Raw genomic sequence first — 9,855 nt, 5'->3', positions numbered from 1 at the left:
TGTCACGCGTCTACGCGCACTACGGATGAACGTTGTGTATGCACGCGCGCACGCGTACCCCCTCAACCTTCACGAGGCGCGCGGTCCCGCCGTGCTCTGCGATGGACTGACAAGTGGATCCAAGATGGCGTAGAAAGTAAGGCTAGGTAAGTGTACACTTCCCTTTTTCAGGCCTTTCAGTTGTCGTTTTCGATGCAAGTACGGTGAAAGAAATTATGTCCGTAAAATCTTATAGCGAATAGCGAATGTACTAATTCGCCCCGTACTTAATAATACGATGTCTGATAAATTATATGACTCTTAAAACCGTGCCAAATGTTCAGGCCCGAACCCATTTAGCTTGCTAGCCTAGCCAAATTGCTAGCTAAAGCTAACAAGCTAGCCAGCTTGTTGTGATCCTGCCAGTTCGGTGTCGGGAAAGGCCCTGTTGTGACCAAGCAGCTCCCCGGTGGTCCCAGCGGTTCGTGGGCCTCGTTTTGGCCGTGGTACCGACTCATGTCTGCCGTGGTACTTACTCATGTCTGTGTCTGTTTGTAACGGGGTCGGTGTGTTGCAGAAGGCAGGGAAGTGGACCAGCCGAACACAGCTCCTCCTGATGAAGTCACACAGCACACTTGTATGTTTGCTCTTTACTCAGCTTTGGGACAAGTTGCAGAATTTAAAACAGTCTGACGGAGAAAACCAAGTAGATCTGGTGGATGAGCCTCCTATAGGATCTCACTGGATGCACCAGTGCAGTACTGGCTGTACACACGGTTGTTTATGTTGTGCTCTCTTCACCAGGGCCCTGAAGTCCATGACGTTATCTGGTATTGTTCCGTCTACTACTAATACCTCGTTTTGTTTTCTAGTAAGCTTAGGAGTTACCTCACCACATCAAATCCTTTCTTGTATCCCATTCCTTGGACAGAAACCATTAACAACGCGGTGATATGGCCGAGTTTCACCCCTTGTTATGACCTCAAATGGTACATTATATCCCAGCAAAGATCCACAGTCACACAATCCTTTTTGATAAGTTATGCAAGTTACTATGGTAATTGTAACTTATGACATGTTAAACATGTAAGAAGGCTTTGTGTGTTTTATTCCCTTCCGTCTGGGAATGAATAACTCCCTGTAATGTATACAATTTTAAAGTAATATCCAGAATGGAGCTACTGCACTCTCTTAATATTTGAACCAAAAGTTCAAATTTTATATTAAATGGATAGAAATATTGCAGAGCACATAACTCAGTTTTTCATCAGAAGACGTATAAGTCTGTATAGAGTACTCTAAATTGAGTGTGATTCTTTCTCACAATTTAATATTTCATGGTGTGTCATGGTTGAACTTCAAATTCCTTCCTTGTCATGGTCAAACAAACATAGAAGCTGGCAAGGAACGCTGAATCTGATTCAATTGGTTTCAGTAATAGGATTTACTTCAGATGATACAATTGCAAAAATCCACACTTTAAATGTCAAACAAGTGAAAAAAACGGCTATCAGCTCAGTATGATTAGGGATGATGTGGAAATGAGACAATACTATTCAAGTTTTCATAGAAAGTTTTTATCAAAACATAAGCGTCTATGTATCTTTACCAAAAATCTGTGTTTCATGGAACGATGGTTGTGTCTCAAAAGCTGTGTGTAGCTCTGTCTCACAAGCTCACTGGCAAAGTCTGTTGTGTTGTAGTTTCATTTTAGATTGAATCCTTTCTATCTGGATAATGCCATGTATGTGTGCTGAAGTATTTTAAGCTTTTACCCGATTTGAGATTGTCAATGGGACCAGAAGTTGAGATGCTTCTTGGGAAGGTTGAGTTGCTGCGACCTTGGCTCCACCGGGTAAGCCCGCACCGCTGGGGACACGCCTCGTACCGTGGGTGGCACGACCCGCACCTGGGAGGACATGGGATTCCGCGGGCCTTAATCTCAGGCTCCGTCCACACAGAGCCGATTTTTTGGTGAAACCGCATAAGTCTTGTGCGTTTCGGCCGACTGTCCAGACGGAGCCGGCGAATCCGGTGCCCGTAACCGCACATTTCTGAAACCACCCTCGGAGGTGGTTTCAAATCTATCCGGACCTATGCGGTTTCGTGTTACGATTCGTGTGGAAGCCTGAAACGCAAACGATGACGTCATTAGCCCCCAACCAGCTGGGGGACGTCAGAGTTGCTTTGAATTTTTTATTTATTTTATTTGTATTATTTTTGTAGCTTTCAATATAGCCCCTTGATAAATGTAATTACTAACTACATTAAAAAGTATTTCTACTCAATTTAAAAGGTTGAATCTCCTCGTGACTGAATGTATGTATATAGCGCGCAGGCTCGATGCGCTCCACTTTTTTCTGTGGAGAACCAGCCCTTGAATAGTTACCAAAGCGTTTCCACAGCTCGTTGCGGTTTCGCAATGACTCCGTCTTTACGGAGATATTCCTGAACAGCATAAAACGAAACCGGATCGTTTTCGCCTGTTTTGGCTCTGTGTCGACGGGGCCTCAGTGACGAGAACCCTGGCTTCTCAAGCAGCGGCTTGCTGCTTATTCAAGACAACTTGAAATGGCATTCAGAGCCTATCCTAATTCTAACTTTTTGTTATATTGTTATTATCCAAATGTTATTATCAAAATCGATAATAGCAAAACAGAAATATATCTTGATCCATCAGGAATTCATTGGATTGTGGAAAGGAACATTTGAGAATTTGAGGGTTGAGTGGAAAGATGTTATTCAATTATTGGTTTGAATGTGAAGCCTACCGGCACGGACAAGTTAATGTAACATCCGACCAGCAATGGGGAGTTACGCGGATTGGATGTTAAACATCAGCATTAGCATAATGATGGGTGTACTTTGTTGAATGGGAGGTTTATATGACTGTGTCAATGAGCTACTGATTTAAAGTACATTTTTTGATTTGATAGTGTCTTTAAATGCCCTGGCTTTGAGTTGCCAGTCCTGCTGGGGCTAGAACACTAGGCTGTTGCGGCGCTGCCTGTCCCACCAAGATACAGCGTCAGTGTTGTGTGTTCTGAATGCACGTGGGCTTGGTTGTGAGCTACAGTTACAGATGCATCTCTTTGATGTGCCTTGTAGTAGGGATGCCAAGATGGCTGATGTAAACCGTGACACACATTTGTATCAGGCTGAGGCCCTTTGGCTTCCTTCTGCAATGGTCTGTCAGGGCAGAGACAGCACTCTAGTACAGGGATGGGCAACTGGCGGGCCGCATACGGCCCGCATCCTCACTCAGTCAGGCCTAGGAATGCGCGATATAAACGATATACGATATAAACGATAAAAAGTGGCCTACGATAGAGATTTTAGTTATATTGCTCTATCGCGATAATGTATGTTTGACGCAATCTATCCATGACTCGCGAAATATAAAGAGCCACGAGCTGCAACCGTCTGCAACGCATCGTCCGCGACCCGCAAATTTTAAAAAGAGCCACCAACGCATTGTCCGCGAATTTTAAAAAGAGCCACGAGCTGCAACCAGCTGCATCGCATCATCCGCGACCCGCAAAATTTAAAGAGCCACGAGCTGCAACCGGCTGCAACGCATCGTCCGCGACCCGCGAAATTTAAAGAGCCATGAGCTCCAACCGGCTTCAACGCATCACCGTCATCTAAGTAAATATGGCTGAAAGCGAAACGGAGGAACTGGTGATTGCGCTCATTTCATGTTCATTTAAAAATGATATGCGTTCATTTTGCACTTGTTGTATGTTTTAATAGCAAGTATCTGTGCACACACTTGGAAGATTTTTCTTTATTTAAAATTGCCATGCCTAATACTGGACGTATTTCCCTAATTCACAGTATCCGCTTCTTTATTAACAAGACCCCACCAGTTTTAATTTCATTAAGAGAAGTATACGTCAGTACACAGAAGATTTTTTTCGTTTTTAAAGTCTGCAGTTACAACATTATGTTGTATGATTAGTTTTGCAATAAATGTTCTCAAAACGACATACTAAGTTTCTTTCTTCTTTTGTTTTATTTATTTAGCAGTTTGACTTTCCTTAGAGTCTATTGGCGCGTTTCCACTGCAGGGTGCGGAACGGATCGGATCGCAAAGGTGCGGGTCGGGTCGCGTTTCCACTGCCAAAAGTGGGCGTGACCCGGACTTTGCCGTACCCGTTGGGGTACCGCAAACGAGACGAGACGCCTGAAAGGGTCCCGTGAAATTCTAGCTACACCCCCCCCCTCCGTTGATTGGTCGACAGAATCGTCACTTCCGGGTGTCGCGGGGATAAAAACAAACGAACAGTAGCCTCGAGGTATTATTCAGTAGCCTCTAGGTATTATTAGGAGGTGGAGACGTTCGTCTGCATTCTTGGGGAGGAAGACGTTTTTTACGATGTTTACGTAGCTGCCCCGGCGATCGACATCCGCATTTTCGGCCGAAATTCTTTGTATCACCGAAACAACACGGCCGAAACAGAAATGTGTGACGCATACTAAAAGCGCGGCCAGCACACGCTTGTCTGGATAAGCGCCAATATGTCTGCGGTGTGGACGTTTTTCAATGTTTTTGAGAAAGACCCACGTATAGCGATTTGCAAAGATTGCGATGCCTTGATTTGAATGAAGTTAGTACACAGTCATAGCCATAAATGCAATGGTACTAGGGTTGCCGCGGTATGGACATTTTCACACCGAGTAGTACACTCGTTTCAACACCGGTATTACAGAGTATAAACGGTTTCAACTTTGAAACTAGGTCAACCGCCATCTTCTCCGTCATCTCTCCTCTCACACTCGGTGACAGCGTCTGGCAGCTCGCCAATTCTCGGTGACAGCGTCTTATAACGATCTATATATAATAGTATAATATAATTTTATGCATTACATCACGGCCAAAAGCTCTGTGCGCCTCCGGATGGCCGTAGCGCGGGGAGCTCTCGTAGGGATTGGGCTTCGCGGTGTTCGTTTACCGGCGTTGCTATGGTTACCGGTCTTGCGTGTTCCAACGCTTTATTAGGTAGCCTATCTATTAGGTTTGTATGTTTCTTTTTTTTATGAAAAAACACATCAAAAATAAAACAGCTGCCAAACTTATACAGAGGCAACCCTAAATGGTACTAGGGATGGGCGTGAGGAATCGATTACTCGAGTACTCTGCATATACACACACAAACAAAGTTTTCTGAAGCAAATGTATCAATTTTCTGTCGGCGCCACTAACGCATGACGTAGGCACAAAGAAAATTAAATGCATCCATTTCCATGGCGCGTTCCGTGCCGTGTAGAATTAAAAAAGTTAAGAGATGGAGGTTAAAGCAAACCGCAGCGAAGAATTGAAATACTTTAAAGAAATAGGAGATCATAAGGTGAAATGTAAAATATGCCAAGCGAAATCGAGCTACCAGAAAGTACTATGCGGCAACATATGCTCCTGAAACACAACGGTGAGTTCGGGAAAGCAGACCCGCAGCAACGGTGAAAGTGAAAGTGTGTCGGCTATTTTCACCGCCGCAAGACGCAGCTGTAATCCCGGGCGTGTAGAGAAGATCACAACGCTGAGTATTTCCATAGTCCATTTGCTGCCGTTTTATTTGCAGCTTTAAGCATTTATTTGCAATGGTTAGGCTACTTGTTTCGTTTTTTTTAAACTGTTACAGGCCTTGGTTCGACGTGATTTAAATTGTGAGACGCATATTTATTTTTGTAAGGAAAATGTGTTTTGAACGTTGAACGTAATGAATACTCTGATAACTCTGACTGTTTTGATGGAGAATAAGCATTACATGTTTGGTTGGTAATATTGCCGTTCATCATCAGGCCTATTCCTGCTGCAGATGCGTTGCATTCTAAAAATAGATTTGATTTAACGAGTACTCGATTGATCCTCGAGGAATTCCTTCGATCACTCGACTTTGGAATTTACTACTCGTGCCCATCCCTAAATGGTACTAATAATTGGCATAATAATTACTTGCGGTGTTTCGGTTTTCGGTTTCGGCTAAGAATTTTCATTTCGGTGCATTCCTACAAAATTGAGTAGCTTCTCTCAGCTCACGTTTAGTTGAAGTGTGCAGTCATGTGGCCCTCTGATGGTTATGATGAAAAATGTGGCCCTCCTTATCATGAAAGTTGCCCATCCCTGCTCTTGTACTACCACAGTGGGTTTAAAGTTGCAAAGGAAAGGGGACCTCCATGTTTTTTATGGTCATGTTTTGTGTTTCAAAGCATTTTTAAAAGTGTGTCTTAGAGTAATTAGGATAGAGGGTATTAGCCCAATGAAGTTGTGTGGAGTTTGAAATCAGAAAGGGAGCTGCTCTGTCATCAGACAGCGGTAGCTTTTGTTAAGCAGGCTGTAATGCAACTAAAGAGGCGTGTCCTAGGCCCCGTCTACACGAGCGAAAACTATCTTTTCCCCTCCAATTTCCTTGGCAGCGTTTCAGGAATTTCTCCGTAAAGACTCATTGCAAAAACGCATCTAGCTGTAGAAACGCTGATATAGATATTCAAGGCCTATATGTGGCGCTGGTTCTCCACCAAAAAAAAAAGACGACGAGGTAGAGCATGCGTATCAAGCCTACGCGCCATATACAAACATACAGTCGATGAGGAGAAAGCAGTTGTTAAACCTTGTAGATGGAGCGAGAGAGAGAAAATACTTTTTAATGTACAGTTAGTTATTACATTTACCAAGGGGCTGTATTTAAAGCTACAAAAATAATACAAATCAAACAAAACAAATTTGATGGAAATCCAAAGTTACCCCCTGGTGGGGGGGCGATGACGTCATAATTTGCATATCCGAAAACGCAGGTGGCCGTTTTTTTCTTTTTCCCCATTGGACCTGGTTTCAAAAGTCTGTTTTCAGGCACCGAAACATCGGCTCAAACACACATGACTTATGCGTTTTACAAAAAAAAAATCCTTATTTAATCTAAAAAGTTTCACAAATTTAAACTGGTGGAAATCCTGTGTAAGTCTGGTAAAACTTGAACGAAAAGGGGCAAGAATCCTGATAATAACATCCGTGAACAATATTCAAATAAATATTGGCACCATCTGACACTCTTAACTTAGAGTGTTGCGTTGGATGTATAGTGTGGGACAGAGCAGACAGTGGAGTTCGATGAACACTGTGGGACAGAGCAGACGGTGGGGTTGAATGAACCGTGAGGGACAGCAGACGGTGGGGTTGGCTCAACAGTGTGGGACAGAGCAGACGGTGGGGTTGGATGAACAGTGCGGGACAGAGCAGACGGTGGGGTTGGATGAACAGTGAGGAGCAGACGGTGGGGTTGGATCAACAGTGAGGGACAGAGCAGACGGTGGGGTTTGAACGGTGTGGGACAGGGCAGAGATTTGGGATGGATACTATTGACTAAGCTAAAATATAGAAATTTGGCAACTTGATTAAATGGTATAAATGAGAGCTAAAACAAGGAGATGGAAATGAGAAAGATGACTGAAACAAATCAAGTAGCAGTAGTTGTCCAAGGTTGTTGTATGTATGTTGTATGCAAGAGAGGCAAACTCCAAAGGAAGCCTGTGAGAATGAAGCCAACAAACAGACATTTATCCACTAATAGTCACAACAACCAACTTACGGCAATACAATGATTGAAATCTTAATTTTCAATAAATTATTTATCTCAAAAGATAATTTAAAAGTTGTGGCTACTTAAAGGCCTACATGCAGGTTAACTGGAAGTTTTGATTAATGGGTTACATAAAGTACTCAAAATATGTGTATCATTTATAAAATGTCTCCAAAATAGTGTTATAGTCCAGTTTTTGTCAGTAACGGGTGTTTTCTAACGTCATTCGGTGATGACGTCACGTTGGGGAGACGTGGTGGAAGGTAGCCTCAGCCTAGAACTAGAACTATGGCGTCTAATAGGTGGCCCTGGACACAGCCTTTCCATCCTAAAAGATGCTCACAGCATGCAACAGCGAGCTAATAATTACTTACTCTCAAGATCCTTTTGCTCAGCTCAGCTGCCTTCTGTGGAGTGCATTGTGTCTCTTTCCCAAGATAGGACGGCAAGGTTCTTTGCTTTGTCCTAGAAAACACAAAAGCAATGCATATTAGAACAACAGCTATGACAGTGGGGCATTTTAAATCAACTCTTATCCTCATTGCAGTGCTATGCTATGATTAGTTCATTTGAATGCTAACGTGGCAACTTAAAAGTAATGTTATGTCCAACAATGCATTTGATCATCATGGCTAGCCTAACGCAGCAGCTGTGTCTGTGTTGTTTTGTAACATGGAAATTGCCAGGGGTGCACATAACAATTTTGATCTGGTTCTCACAGGAGCACCAGTTTGTTTCTTGGTGCTCATGCATTCATGTTTATCTAGAGGCTCGTAGAGTACTCCAAGGGTTGACACTAAGGTTTCAAAAGCACTTGCCCAGGTCTGGTTCAACTTGCCCGAATGTGATGTTCACTTGCCCAAATTATAATCAGAATCATGAACGGGCCTCTTTTTGCCAGGCACCCGGCCTGGTTTTTGGGGGGCTCAGAAAGTCTTCCTAGCTCAGACTGAAGCTGAATGTTAGCTTCCACACATGTTGTGTTTAAAAAATAACAAACTTCTCTTTGTTTACTTATTTATCGATCGTTCACATCGTGCCATGAAGTGATTTCAGTCCACCGTTGCAACCTATTAAAGCTATCGCCAAGTTATATGTAGACCTGCATGATGTTATGCAAATGTACATAACTAAATGTCAGAGGTAGCAAAGATATGTATTTTTTAAATTTCAAGTTTCTTGTAGCGCTAACTGAATAATCACAATCGCGTTTCTAGTAGTGTTGTCAGTCACGATACTGGATTTTCCCACTTCAACACTATACCTGGAAAATATCGATATTCTGTACCATTTTCGATATCAGGGGATACGTTTTTTCAGGAAAGAACATACCCAAAGTAAATAGAGTATATCTCCACAACTGCAAGGGCGATAATGTCATCTTTGTGCCAAAAGAAAGATTGTTGTGCAAGTGAAATATTCAATGGGGATAATACTTGGTTAAAGTGAATTAAGCCATGGAACACAGCATAAGTGGAAGATAACATGTCCACATGAAATAATTATCAGTAGGTCGTTATCAGTTGGGAGCGCTGTCTTACTATGAGACACAAATAAAGGTAGATATCTTACAATTTTGACACTTGACACCTCTATTTAAAGTTCAGGGCAAATATAATCGAATGCACCAAGCCAAACACTCGCAAATAAATATATGGCCACTAGATTGCGCTGAAGAATATGTTTTCTGATTGAAGGCAATTTACCTATTTCCTAAGAAACCTTCTCTTATTCATTGATTGAAAACACCATGTATAGTTGCACAATTTGGCCCAGACACTGGATAATCTGTTTATTGTGGGTTTATTCGATCAGAATCAACTTTGTGGACAAAAATCACGAAGGTAATAATTGGAATAAGTGGAGGTTCAGCTTTCATGTAATATATAATTTGTGAGGGTCCAATTTCGTGAAAAAGATCGCTATTGCTGTGCATGTGCAGTTATGAAACCCAAAACCGTGTTCTTGCATATGACTTTCCTTGGTAATTTGCCTCAATCCAAAGTACTTCCAAACTGCACTCCTCCATCACTACTCCATTTTCCTTCTACCTAAACCGTTCGCGGAGGCGCTGCACTTGCGATGCCAGCTTTGTTGGCTAACCTTTAGCCAACACCTTCGAATCACGGCCAGAGAACGCACTGCGAGTGACAGAAGGCGGGGCTATATTCGCACTGAAGAGATGCGTGTCTAAGGGCTGCAGGATATATCGGCTATGCACGATATATCGATATAATTTCCAAGGGGATACAAGATTTGACAATATCGTTTATATCGATAAGCGTTAAAATGGTCAGTT

At 42.7% G+C, this 9,855-nt stretch overlaps 1 protein-coding gene across 5 annotated transcripts in view; it reads left to right on the top strand.

Annotated features, from left to right (window-relative positions):
• Window positions 1–15: 15 nt before the first annotated feature.
• helz (helicase with zinc finger) overlaps window positions 16–9,855 on the top strand; it is a 123,464-nt gene continuing 113,624 nt past the window's right edge. The window contains exons 1-4 of one of the 5 annotated variants that reach the window (XM_060046066.1): window positions 16–146; window positions 557–616; window positions 784–809; window positions 911–968. The gene's annotated coding sequence lies outside the window, so the exon portion shown is untranslated. The other 4 variants (XM_060046062.1, XM_060046065.1, XM_060046064.1 and 1 more) reach the window with 4 other exon arrangements.

Source organism: Gadus macrocephalus, chromosome 3 (genome assembly GCF_031168955.1).
Source record: "Gadus macrocephalus chromosome 3, ASM3116895v1".
NCBI lineage: Eukaryota > Metazoa > Chordata > Actinopteri > Gadiformes > Gadidae > Gadus > Gadus macrocephalus.
Note: the sequence above shows the minus strand (reverse complement) of the source record. Positions and strands in the feature narration are given on the sequence as shown.